This window comes from Hesperophylax consimilis, chromosome 17 (assembly GCF_061612785.1).
Source record: "Hesperophylax consimilis isolate HC1 chromosome 17, BYU_Hcon_1.0, whole genome shotgun sequence".
Lineage (NCBI taxonomy): Eukaryota > Metazoa > Arthropoda > Insecta > Trichoptera > Limnephilidae > Hesperophylax > Hesperophylax consimilis.
The window spans coordinates 8,725,021-8,737,008 of NC_142852.1; the positions used below are offsets into that span (position 1 = coordinate 8,725,021).

The 11,988-nt window shown below is 32.7% G+C and overlaps 1 long non-coding RNA gene across 1 annotated transcript; it reads left to right on the forward strand.

The window, feature by feature from the left end:
• Nucleotides 1–9,487: 9,487 nt before the first annotated feature.
• Nucleotides 9,488–11,988, forward strand: LOC149415919 (uncharacterized). The gene is made up of 2 exons (XR_016303487.1): nucleotides 9,488–9,647; nucleotides 11,427–11,988. It is a non-coding gene; the product is annotated as an uncharacterized LOC149415919 (long non-coding RNA).

Below are 11,988 nucleotides of genomic sequence, written 5' to 3' on the forward strand. Positions count from 1 at the left end.
AAATTTATTATTATTCATTCCTTCTTTCCACTCTTCAACAATTACATTTAACGCTGTTTCACAAGAATTTTTACATCTGAATCCCGATTGTTCCTGGTATAAAATATTGTGTTCATCTAAGTATTGCAATATTTGTTCTTTTATTATCACTTCAAGTATCTGTTCATATTTCGGTAAGGTGTTTATTGGTCGAAATTCTTCACATTTTCTGGTATTTTTAACCTTTGGGACCGGTATAATAGTAGATAGTTTCCATGACTGCGGAAATTTTCCCTCTTCAAATGTCTGATTAATAATATTTAATAGAGTAGATCCAATTACTGGAAAAGCATCTTTTATTAAACTAATAGTTGATCCATCTGAACTATTTTTTGATTTAATTTTGTTTAAAATGTTAAATAAATACTCTGCAGTTATTTTTCTGAAGACCAATAATTCTTTGTTTGAGTTGTTATTATCATTTGTGGGGTTGAAAACAATGTTAGGTATTAATTTGTGTATTTGAGTGATGCTTTCTATGAAATATTTATTAAAGCTATTAGCTTTGTTTTCTTTGTTTATATCTTCTGGGAAGTTTACTATTTTTATGTCGTTTTTGTTATCTCCATGTACTAATTCATTAATGATTTTCCATTTTTTTTGGGATCCCCATCTTCCGAGTTTATTTTATTTTTTATGTACTCATTATGCGTTCTTTTTATGTCTTTAGAGTATTTATTTCTCAATTTTATGTAGTTATTCCAATCCATAGTACTATTAGTAAGGCGTGCTCTCTTGTAAAATGTATCTCTAGCTGCATTATGCGTAGTTCTTTTGTGAACCATTTATTATTGTTTCCTTTGCGTATCCTCTGTTCTGGAACTACTTCATCAATAGATTTTTTAATGTTTAATACCATCTGGTCAGCTTTTTTGTTATATTCCATTTGATTTATTTCATTCTAATCAATAGTTTCTAAGGTCTGAATGAAGAGTTCCTTATTGTATCTTCTGTAATTTTTAAATGTTATTACTTGTGTTTATTTACTGGAGTTGTAGTTTTCTCTGTCATTTATTAGAATTTGAATCATATTATGGTCAGTAATTTTAGGCTTATCTAATACATTAACACATGGGTTAAATTTATTTGAGATTACCAGATCAATCAATGTTTTAGAGGTATTAGTAATTCGTGTGAAATCTTAAACTAATTGTTTCATACCTGCAGTTTGAATAATAGATTTCAGTTTTTTGTGTATATGTCTGCATTTGCTTTAACATTTATATTGAAATCTCCAACTATAATGTCAATATTTTCATCTTGCAAATTTCCATGCTCCATCTTTGAAAATATGTTAAGAAGTCACATTTACTTGTGTTTGGTGATCTATAAATAACAGTATATACACCTTTCTTGATTCCTGATTTAATGCTGATGGCTAAAATCCAACAATGTTTTTCATGTTGGTGAATTGATATCACTTCATATGGAACTTTATTACTTAAGAGAATCATCACCCCTCCTGTATGTCTGCTATGCGAGTCACAACGAATAGTATTATAATGATCAAATATAATATAACTATCTTGGATATCTTCAGTCACATGTGTTTCACTCATCATAAGCATAAAAGGTTTCTTCTCTTCTAAAAGTGTTATGACCTCTTCGTAATGTGCTATCATGCTTTTTGTTCAAGTATATAATTTCATCTTTCTCGTAACTGTTTATAAAAAAGAAATTCTGCTCATTTTTGCTTCTAGTTTTCTTTTATAAATTGGGCATTTCTTACTTATGGCTGAGTGACTACAATTTAGTTTCAGTCCTAATCTTTGACTTGTCATTATACAATTGATGCACTGAATATCCTCATCCGTGCAATCTTTTACGTCATGATTTTTTGCGCATTTTTGGACAAGATTTTAGGTTTCTGCAATCTATAGCCTTGTGGTTGAACCCATTACATTTAAAACATCTCATGATATTTAAATTGTCAAATACCCTGTATCTGTCTCATCCAATATTTATTTTTTCTGCATTTAACATTCTGTCGTAAGTCTTTCCGTCGACGTCGGCGTATATAGTAAAAGTTGTTTGATTTCTTCGGTTTTTTAGTTCTTTCATATATGTCACCTTTATTTTTGAGCTTTATTCACAGATGGACTCATTTTGAGTTTTTATTTTTCTCTCTATTTCTTCTAAACTAGATTTTTCAGATAAACCAATAATTTTGACGGATGGGTTTTTTGTTTGAGGAATCTTTACCTCATATTTATCCCCCAGTTTAGCCATCACCTTGTAGCGTCGAGAAAAATCTAAATTAAATAATTAATAATAAACCGCTCGACCTACTTAGTACCTACTCCCGAATTATGTACCTGCAGTCCAAACCGCAACGTAAACAGAACAACCTACATACTTCAAACACCTACTTGTCTACCAGGTGACAATACGTCACGAGCCGTCTTACACATACGAAAACTCGCCAGAAGGAACGAGTCTGCCGCCTATGCATAATTGCCGCGCTATCGAAGGTTCCTGAAACATACAGTCTGTGCGAGTGCCTAGGATTTAGTTGCCATCCACCTACCTACTGCCGCCGTCGGCCGTGTAGAATAAATATGCCCGACGCAGCGAGTCAGTCAGTCATTCATCAACCTGCCGCCAACGATGTACTAATCTCACGAGTGACGGTGCGCCCCCGCGCCCCCCGCGAAGGACAACATATACCCGGCTTCACCCGTACTTATTTTGACGGCCGGCATAGTCCAGTGGTAACGCACTGGACTGCCATTCCGAAGGTCGTGGGTTCGAACCCGGCGTGCGCAAATAAATTTTATTTGATTAATTTGTGTTATTTCACAATTAATTAATTAAAATAATATATAGTGTATTTGCGGCACGTTCCAGAGTGGAAGATACTACCAGTATCGCCCTGGTGTAAGACCACCATTCAGAATTGAAACGTTGCTCCAAATGGCTTTAGCCGTGTTTAGTGACTAGATCTGAATAGCCAGGTACTTCCCCACCTTCCTCTTTCCCTTCCCCACTTACCTTCAGCCTCACAACATCCCCCGATTGGGGATGCCATAGTCTCACTGGCTCCAGACGGGAGCAGTTGGGACTCTTGTGAGGTATTCACTATAAAAAAAAAAAAAAAAAAAAAACTACCATGGACTCTATCGGGACATCATCTTAGCGCCTTGTCCAGATCGCCGTTCCTGGCAAGCGCTGCTCGGATTACAAGCGCCCTGGTTCCAGTGTCTCTGACCAGCGCTTCTTCCACGCTATCATGACCACCACGAGGACACGCAGCATCCTCACTGGTCACGCCGTTCCCGTTCAACCGCCTACAAGGTCCGCCGCACCTTCGGCCGTCTCGTCAGCACTGGAGTGCCTGAAGACCTACGTTCTTCGCCAGTGCCTGACCTCCATCGAGTCCCGGTCACCAGCGCCCGGCGTCGACTCACTGACCCGCGCTTGACCTGCCATCATCAGCCAGCATCCGGTGTATTCTTCTGTCCTACGTCCACTCTCGTCACGGCTACCTGACTCATCAATAAAACACATGTGACCTTCAACACCTTCTTTCATTTCGTGCCTCTCTCCTGATCCCCAAAACCTCATCACGAACCTTGTTAGTATCTGTGGCATTTTTAAATTCTACTATAACCCCTCCATCTTTAAAATTTCTCATGCCGGTAACTTCAAAATTTGCTGGGTCAATATTGTCTTTTATTTCACTATTTGTTTCATTATTTTCCTGATCCTTCTTTTTTGGTTTTATGTTAACAACTGGTTCGTGTTTTTTTTACCTTTTCTGCATAGGTTTCAGGTAAGATTATTTTTCTAAATTATTTTGTAATGTTTTCTAAGTTGCTGATATATTTTCTGTTACTGTTGATTATATTTTCTTGTAATCTGATGATTTTGTCTTGAAATGAAAGATTTTCTTTTTTAATTGCATCTTCTAACTTCGTTATTATGAGTTCTATAGTATTTTTTGTTTTTTTATCCTTGACAGTTTGAATTTTTGAAACTTCATTTCAAAAGTTCAAGTCCACCTAGATAGTTTGCTACCGTCATCGTAGTATTTTTGTTTGCACGGTTTTGTAGAATTAAATCGGACGTATTGTGCACATTTCTCACTAGATGGCGTTATACTTTAGGTTGAAAGTTAGCTAGTCGATCGTCTTATTATAATTTAATAAAAAATAATAATAATTGCTTTCACCGAGGAGCGAACTCTTCTCCTTGAGAACTGTGACCGCTACCGGAACGGGCGACGCTATCGACGTTATTCTCCAGGCTACGGCCCACTTATCAGTGAGAGTGATAAGTATGTGACACGTATGGTATTCTGTTAGTTATTTTGCGACAATAACTAGCATTGATCACTGCACAGATTTGAAAAATCACTTAAAAATAGTATTTCGAAGGCGTTTTGGATTGATTAAAGTAGTAGAAAGTACACTACTCTTCTATATTTTTATATCAATCGAAATCTTTGTGATTATTTAGATTTATAAGGAGCAATTTTTTGGCGTGCACACACTTCGTAGACAATTGACTTGTATATCACATCGTTAATTTGTAAAACTTAGATTGTATCGAATTTAAATTCGACTCAATATTTCATTCCGCTGCAGAGATAATGTGAAAAGTCTGCTGTTGCATGCGAAAAATTCAAACCGCTCTTTAAATAAAAAGTCCTGGCACTAATAAGAACAAATTACCAAATTTTCTGTGAAATCGGTACCGTTTTTTAGTCTATTGGGGACAAAAAGCTGTGATGTTAATGCGGGTCTTGAACAGGCCCGGATTATATGAAGGAGGAAAAACAGATTCCGGTATCTCGTTCCACAAAACGCCGTCTTACACAAAACAATCTCATGAAGTCAACACCAACTATGAACCGGTGTTCGCTCGTATACGTCGAATTTACAAATAAAAAAATTCAAAAAAACGTTTGTAGAGTAGATCAAAACCCATCCGGGAATGCATATTCGCAAATACCAGACGCGTTATCCTTTCGTGATATTTCAACAGCGCCCAAGTGCTCGGTAAACGCCTGACGTATGGTGACGAGACGACAGCTATTTACTTCCCTCTTAATCATTTTTGTTTTATATTTAAAAAAAAATAAATGTCAAATATAGTCACTTATAGCATAATGATTCTATTTTTCTTATAATTAGTGTAACTCTCTCACCAAGCACAAGAACCAGTTTCTTCATTGGTGAGATCGCGCACATAAATATATTTGGTAATGTAAATATATTTTTATGTATTCATATTATATCCTGTACCCACTTAATATATATTAAATAAAAAAAATAAAAAAAAAACAAACAAATAAAATTGAGTAAAATAAAAAACATGTCCATTAGCACACTTTCTGTTTTACTAATGAATAAATAAAAAAAGAAAAACACTTCAATTCAACTTAATCAGTACAAAAGACAACCACTGGTGTACCCTGGTAAACCAATACCTCCTAGATCCCCAAGGTCAAGACACTGAATTAGGAAGGCAGAAACTGGCAGAAAAAGCAAAGGTTGGGGAAATTGTATTGATGTGTAATTAATTGAGTGAAAATTTCCTAGTTAAAAATCATTCCATGCCTTTGTTAAAAATACAACATTGATAAGTACAGCATATTGTTATTTATAATTTTAAAAGAGATATCCTATAAGACCAAGAAATTAACTAAATAGAGATTAGAACAGAGCTTATTTATAAAAGTATTGTTGCTCCATATCTTTTGATTGTTGAAAGAACTGTTGAAAGCCTCCTGGTGAGAAATTATCAAAAACAAATTCACCAAACTTTATCACTTTCAAAATCAAAAACACAATTTCCTCATCCATTTTCCGAGCATAATTTTTCAGGAAATTTTTTTCCAAAATTCACATAATATAAAAACGATGTACTTTTTCATAAACATTTTTGACCCATTTTCCGATATTCCAATTTTCCCAAGAAAATATTTTTCAGTAAAATAAAATTTTCACAAAATGAAAAGTTACCAACCTTCTAATTGATTATATTGATTTTTACTGAAACTGTGAAGATCTGGAATGTTTGAAAAACATCAAATATCTAGTTATTATTATAGACAATAATCTTAAGTGGAAATATCACATCGAAAACCTTTGAATAAGGGTAAGAAAATTAATACACATATTTTTTCCATTATGAAATATAATTTATTTCATTTAAACGCCCATAGGGCTTTTACATACAATGCAATTTTGTTTTTTAAATATAATAACAATAAAGAGTTTGCATAATATATAAGAATATACAGATTACATAAAATATAAGATTTAACAATGCATAGGTTAACAAAATATAGGTAACATGAAACAAGAGTTTACGAAACTTAGGTAACATGAAATTAAGTAAATGAAATAAAAATATATGATATGCCAATATCCTCCAAATCAATTGAATAAAACAGTACGAAATTGTTGTTCACATTAGCCTATAAACTATGTAACTCTAATTAACAATCTCTATTACGCAAGATTAGGATAAGAATCGACAAAAAGTCTAATAGAAAAACATTAAGTTAAGTATTGACCCCTTGAGGTGATTTTTCACAAAAACGGCGATCTACAAATTATCCAATTATTATTATTATTACTACAATAATTAACCAAGTATCACAATATTAAGTCAAGTACCACAATATTAAACCAAGCATAATAATATTAAACTAAGTATTACAATATTAAGTTAAGTATTATAATATTAAACAAAGTACTATAATATTAAGTTAAGTACTATAATATTAAACTAAGAATTATAATATTTATTTATGTATTTTGTAGAGTAGTAGAAATAGTTCGCACATACTCCGTTTAATGTTTGCCAAGTTCATATTTGACATACAGATTTAATAATAATGTGTTTATAGGCTGATAGACATTCAGTACCGTTAGTGTTCACGCAATATTTATTTCCTGCAGTGTGTAGTCTGTTCATTACTGAATTTATTTTTGCTTTGGTACCTGCAATGTTACAATGGTAAGGTACCTTCTGACGAACCGTTCTACTAGGCACATGAAAGTCGATCAACCTAAGGAGTTCAGGGGAGTCAAACATGTTATTAACAATTTTATAAAGAAAAAAGAGATCAGAACATATTCTTATTTCTTTTAATGTGGCAAGGCCCATGACTTTCAACAGTGAGGTGTAGTTAATGTTTTCAATAGGAATACCTAATCTATAATTTATGTTACGTAAAAATTTATGTTGGATTCGCTCGATAGATTTTTCATGAATATTGTAAAATGGATTCCAAATGGTTGAGTTGAATTCTAAGTGGCTTCTGACAATGGATGAATACAATATTTTTAAAGTTTTTAATTTTTTGAAATCTTTTGAAGTTCTTAATATGAAACCCAACATTTGCATCGCTTTAGTGGTTATATTGTTAATGTGGGAGATAAACGTTAATTTGGTGTCAAATATTATCCCCAGGTCTTTTATTTTGAGTACAGATACTAAGACTTGATTATTCATACAGTATGTGAAAATCAATGGGTTTTTCTTCCTATAAAATTTCATGACTTGACACTTTTTTACATTGAGGGTTAATTCATTTAGGATACACCAATCAGAAAAGCTAATGAGATTTGATTGTAATAATATGCAGTCATTAATATTGTCAATAATTCGGTAAATTTTCATATCATCTGCGAACATCAAGATAAAGACACGTTTAAATACATTTGTAACGTCATTTATAAATATGTTGAAGAGAATGGGTCCTAGATGTGATCCCTGGGGCACACCGCTTGTAGCTGTAAAAGTGTAGGACAGTTGACCTTTAATGCAGACAGTAAGCTCTCGATTAGACAGATAATTCTTAAACCAGGATAGTACGTTACCGGTTATGCCAATTTTCGCCAGTTTGCTAACAAGAATTTTATGGCAAACCTTATCAAACGCTTTGCTGAAATCAGTATATATAGAATCGACTTGTTGTCTATTAGCAAGTGCATTTGTTATATAATTTTCGTACAGGGATAAATTGGTTAAGGTTGATCTGTTTGAAACAAATTTGTTGAAATAATAAAAATGTTTGAAATAATATAACATCACGACAAGAGTCAGGTAGAACAATTTTAGATCCGCTTGTAAAGGCCCAGAAATCCGTTATTAAATCCGAGTCATTTTGCATAAACCCTATATTCTGGCGATCAGCTCTACATTAAATTTACTTGATGTTCTTAATGTACTTGATGTTCGTTAAATTTCATAAAAAGGATTACCATTCACGTACATAAAAATTTTAATAAAAATGATCATAAATATTTCACAAGAAATCACACCCGAAAAAATCTCGTTGTCCCAGGTACATGGCAAAGTATCCAAAAGTCGAATATCTGGGACCGAAATTATAAAATAAAATACCCCAAGAATTAAATATTAAAACCTGCAAAATTTCCTTCATTGGTTCAATAATAGCCAAATAGTTGACTGTCTCGGGGAGGGTGGAGTCTGAAAAACAATAAAATAATGTCACTTAAAATTTGGCAGTTGGGAATCTTGTGCGGTTTCACAAAAACAGAGTATGTTTGACGATGTTTTCTACTGTGAAAAATAAATGGAATGCTTGTTTGATGGAGTGAGACAGTGAATATTGTTATAATTTTTTTTTGTTTATTAATTTAACGCCCAGAAGATTACATGGTTGGTAGTATAATTTTAATTTGACAGAAACTTTGAAACATAAAAAATAAGAATAAAATTACATTTGATAAAAGCTATGCAACACGTCATACAAACACAAGAAACAAAAACAGAAAATTACAGCTATTTGTAGGTTTACATGATGTGTTTAGGAGTATTGTTGAAATAAATGTTTTAAATGATCCACAAAACTTGCCAAGTTGGTATTGAATATGTCAAGTAATGATTTCCCATGGTGTGAAGTCGTTGTATCGGAGAGCGGGCAATGTAGTTACGCTTATGTGTGCTGCTGTAGAATATTGTATTTTGTCGTGTTGTTACTGTCGGTATTTGTATGTTTATAAGTTGCAGGAGTTCACAACAGTCGAATTTAGAGTTAAGTATTTTGAATAAGAACGTTAAATCGTTTATTTTACGTCTATCTTCTAATGTATGTATTTTTAAAGTATTTAATAAGAAATTGTATTTTAAGTCTTCGACTGGGATATTTAATTTAAAATTTATAAAACGTAGTATTTTTTTGGTATTCGCTCAATGTTGTTAATGTGAATTTTGTAAGATGGAGACCAAGCTACTGAGTTATATTCAATTAGACTTCTTACTAGAGATACGTATAATAGTTTAATGGCTTGTAAAGAATTAAAGTTTTTAGTTGTTCTTAATACGAAGCCTAGTGTTTTCATACCTTTGTTCACAATTTGATGGATATGATTGTTGAAACTGGCTGATGTTTGATGTTTGTTGAATTACAACTGTCAGGTACCATATTATTTGTTGATGCATCTGGTGAAAATGAACAGACCACTTTATTTGTTTTAATATGTCATTTGAAACGTCAATAACAAATTGGAACTATAAAAGGTCTGCAGACAACAAACCTGCATCAGTTCTATCACTTCGATAAAGCAATCAAGATGCAGTTCATCAATCTCTTCCTCGTTGCCTTTGTCCTCCTTGGAGCAGCAATGGTAAGAAAAAAAAATATTAATCCACCTTTATATTATTTTTATTCTATGCAGACCTGGTCAATGTAAATCGGTGACCTATGATTTTCTATGGGCCGCACAGGTTAAATATTAGATTTTTTGTTCATATCTATTCTCAACCAGCAACTGAATTTTGATGTTTTGTTACTCGCTAATGGCAAATTACGGACACTAGATTGATTATATTCCGTTGTGAGTCAGTATGTGAGTATTTACATTAGACTTTTGTGAACATAAATTGTTACAATTCCAACAAAAGAGTGGTATTTCTCCACTGAGAGTCAGCATGTGTCTCTTAAACTGGACTTTACTGAATTTTAAAAGCTACAGTCAGTTTCTGATTTCGCTCGCCTAAAAGTGTTTCTTAACTGCCTAGACTCTAGAGGGAGAGTTTTTATAATTTATTTTTTCTAGGGTATCGTTTTGTGTCTTAATCTGGGAGTTAATGCCAGAAGTGCTTATGTCAGTTTTCGGTAATTTAATCTAGGTACTGTAAAGTACTTTAAAATGTTGCTTATATGAATGAATAATCACAAATGTCAGATGTTTTAGATTGATGTACTTTTGAAATATGTAATGAAGGATTCACAATATTGTTTAAGCCAAGAAATCGGTACACAAATTAATAACAGAGATTATTAGATTATTGAAAAATATTTTTTCAAAAGCGATATATTCGTGTTTATTTGGAGTTTCTTATTAGCATTTCACAATATTAGTCATAAGTAAGAGAGTTAGCAGCCTGTAAATAAATTGCTGTCGAAGATAATATCTATCCATTAGTTATGTCGGAACGTTAATTATATGAAATTCCCTCGATAGAAAAAAATCGCAAAGTAAGCTCGGAAAATTATTAAAAACACATTTATAGGCATGAGAAAATTCGCTGTGTATCTTTAAATGCAATTAAAGCATTTGTCTACTAATTTTTGATCCATTTCAAACGAGTCCTGATTTTTAGTCATCCAATTTTTTTGTCCGGGTTAAATCTTCCCCATAGGAAAAACTAAACCCTTCCACTCACTTTTCCACAAATGATAATCTAGTCAATCAACACTCTGCAAGTGCATTATATAAGCAAAATAAATACAAAACAATATAAGAACAACACGTCAACTCACCAGAGATCAAATGGGAAAATAATTCACCGACTCCAGATATTTTCATATCAGAGGGTTCGGCTCGGTAGAACTTCTAACTGGGCCTATAAATCCTACTGATCCCTCAACATAAATAATTTTAATTTTAATTTTAAAATTTTAAAAATCTTTCGTTATCCTACATGTATTCAAAATGACCGACTCTTGCATTTTTATATATAAATTTTTTGATAGATCTAATACGCCTAAATTTTTAATGAGAAAGCTAGATATAATGCCAGTAGCCGAAATAACGAATGGTAATATTTTTATAGTCTGAGAATGCCAAATTCTTTTTATCTCATTTCCTAAATCTGTGTATCTGTGAATTTTGAATAGCGACATCAATGATTAATATCAAATGACATCAAAGTTATTTTTTTAATTTTGTCATGTAAAACTATATCGGGTCTATTATGACTAATTTTATTATTTATTATTTTTAATCATTTATAGTATTATTAATATTTTCATTATTTATAAATCTCCGTTTCAATCCATCTTTTAACGCTTACTACGGGGCCTTAAACGAATTGCCTGGCGTAGCGACACTAAAATTAAGTGTGGTGGCCAAATAACAATACATTTGTAAAAGTGTCTTTTTATGTTTTCGTAATTGCAGTTCGCCTCTGCTGGAGATTCAGACGACTGGGATAACGATTACAATGGTTACAATGGTTACAATGGTTACCGTGGCTACAGGCCATCCAAGTATAACCGATACAACCGGTACTACGATTATTAGATGAACTACTAAGACCTGCCCACCATCAACACTACCAATATAACACACAAACTTATTTTACTAAACCTGTTTATTCCATCACATGTTTCAATGAGGTGGGCAATCAGCAAAATTATTTTAAAAGACTACGATATTTGTAGATGGGTTGAGTTTCAAAACTGTTGCCCAATCTCTGCACAAAGAACAATCCGCAAACTTCAGTTTGTCAATCTCTTCAACATCTACTAGATTGTAGTTATACTAATTTATACCCAATACCAAAAAAGTCAAAATGTAAAACAATATCTTTCAAAGTGAGGACATCTCGCCATAGAAAGATGTTAACTAAATAAACGTTTTCCTCGGATGTTAAATTTGTTTCAACTTGTTATTGTGTTTTTTTCTCATTTTTTACAGTGTTATGATATGATTTGACTCTTTATTAAAATTTGTAACAGAA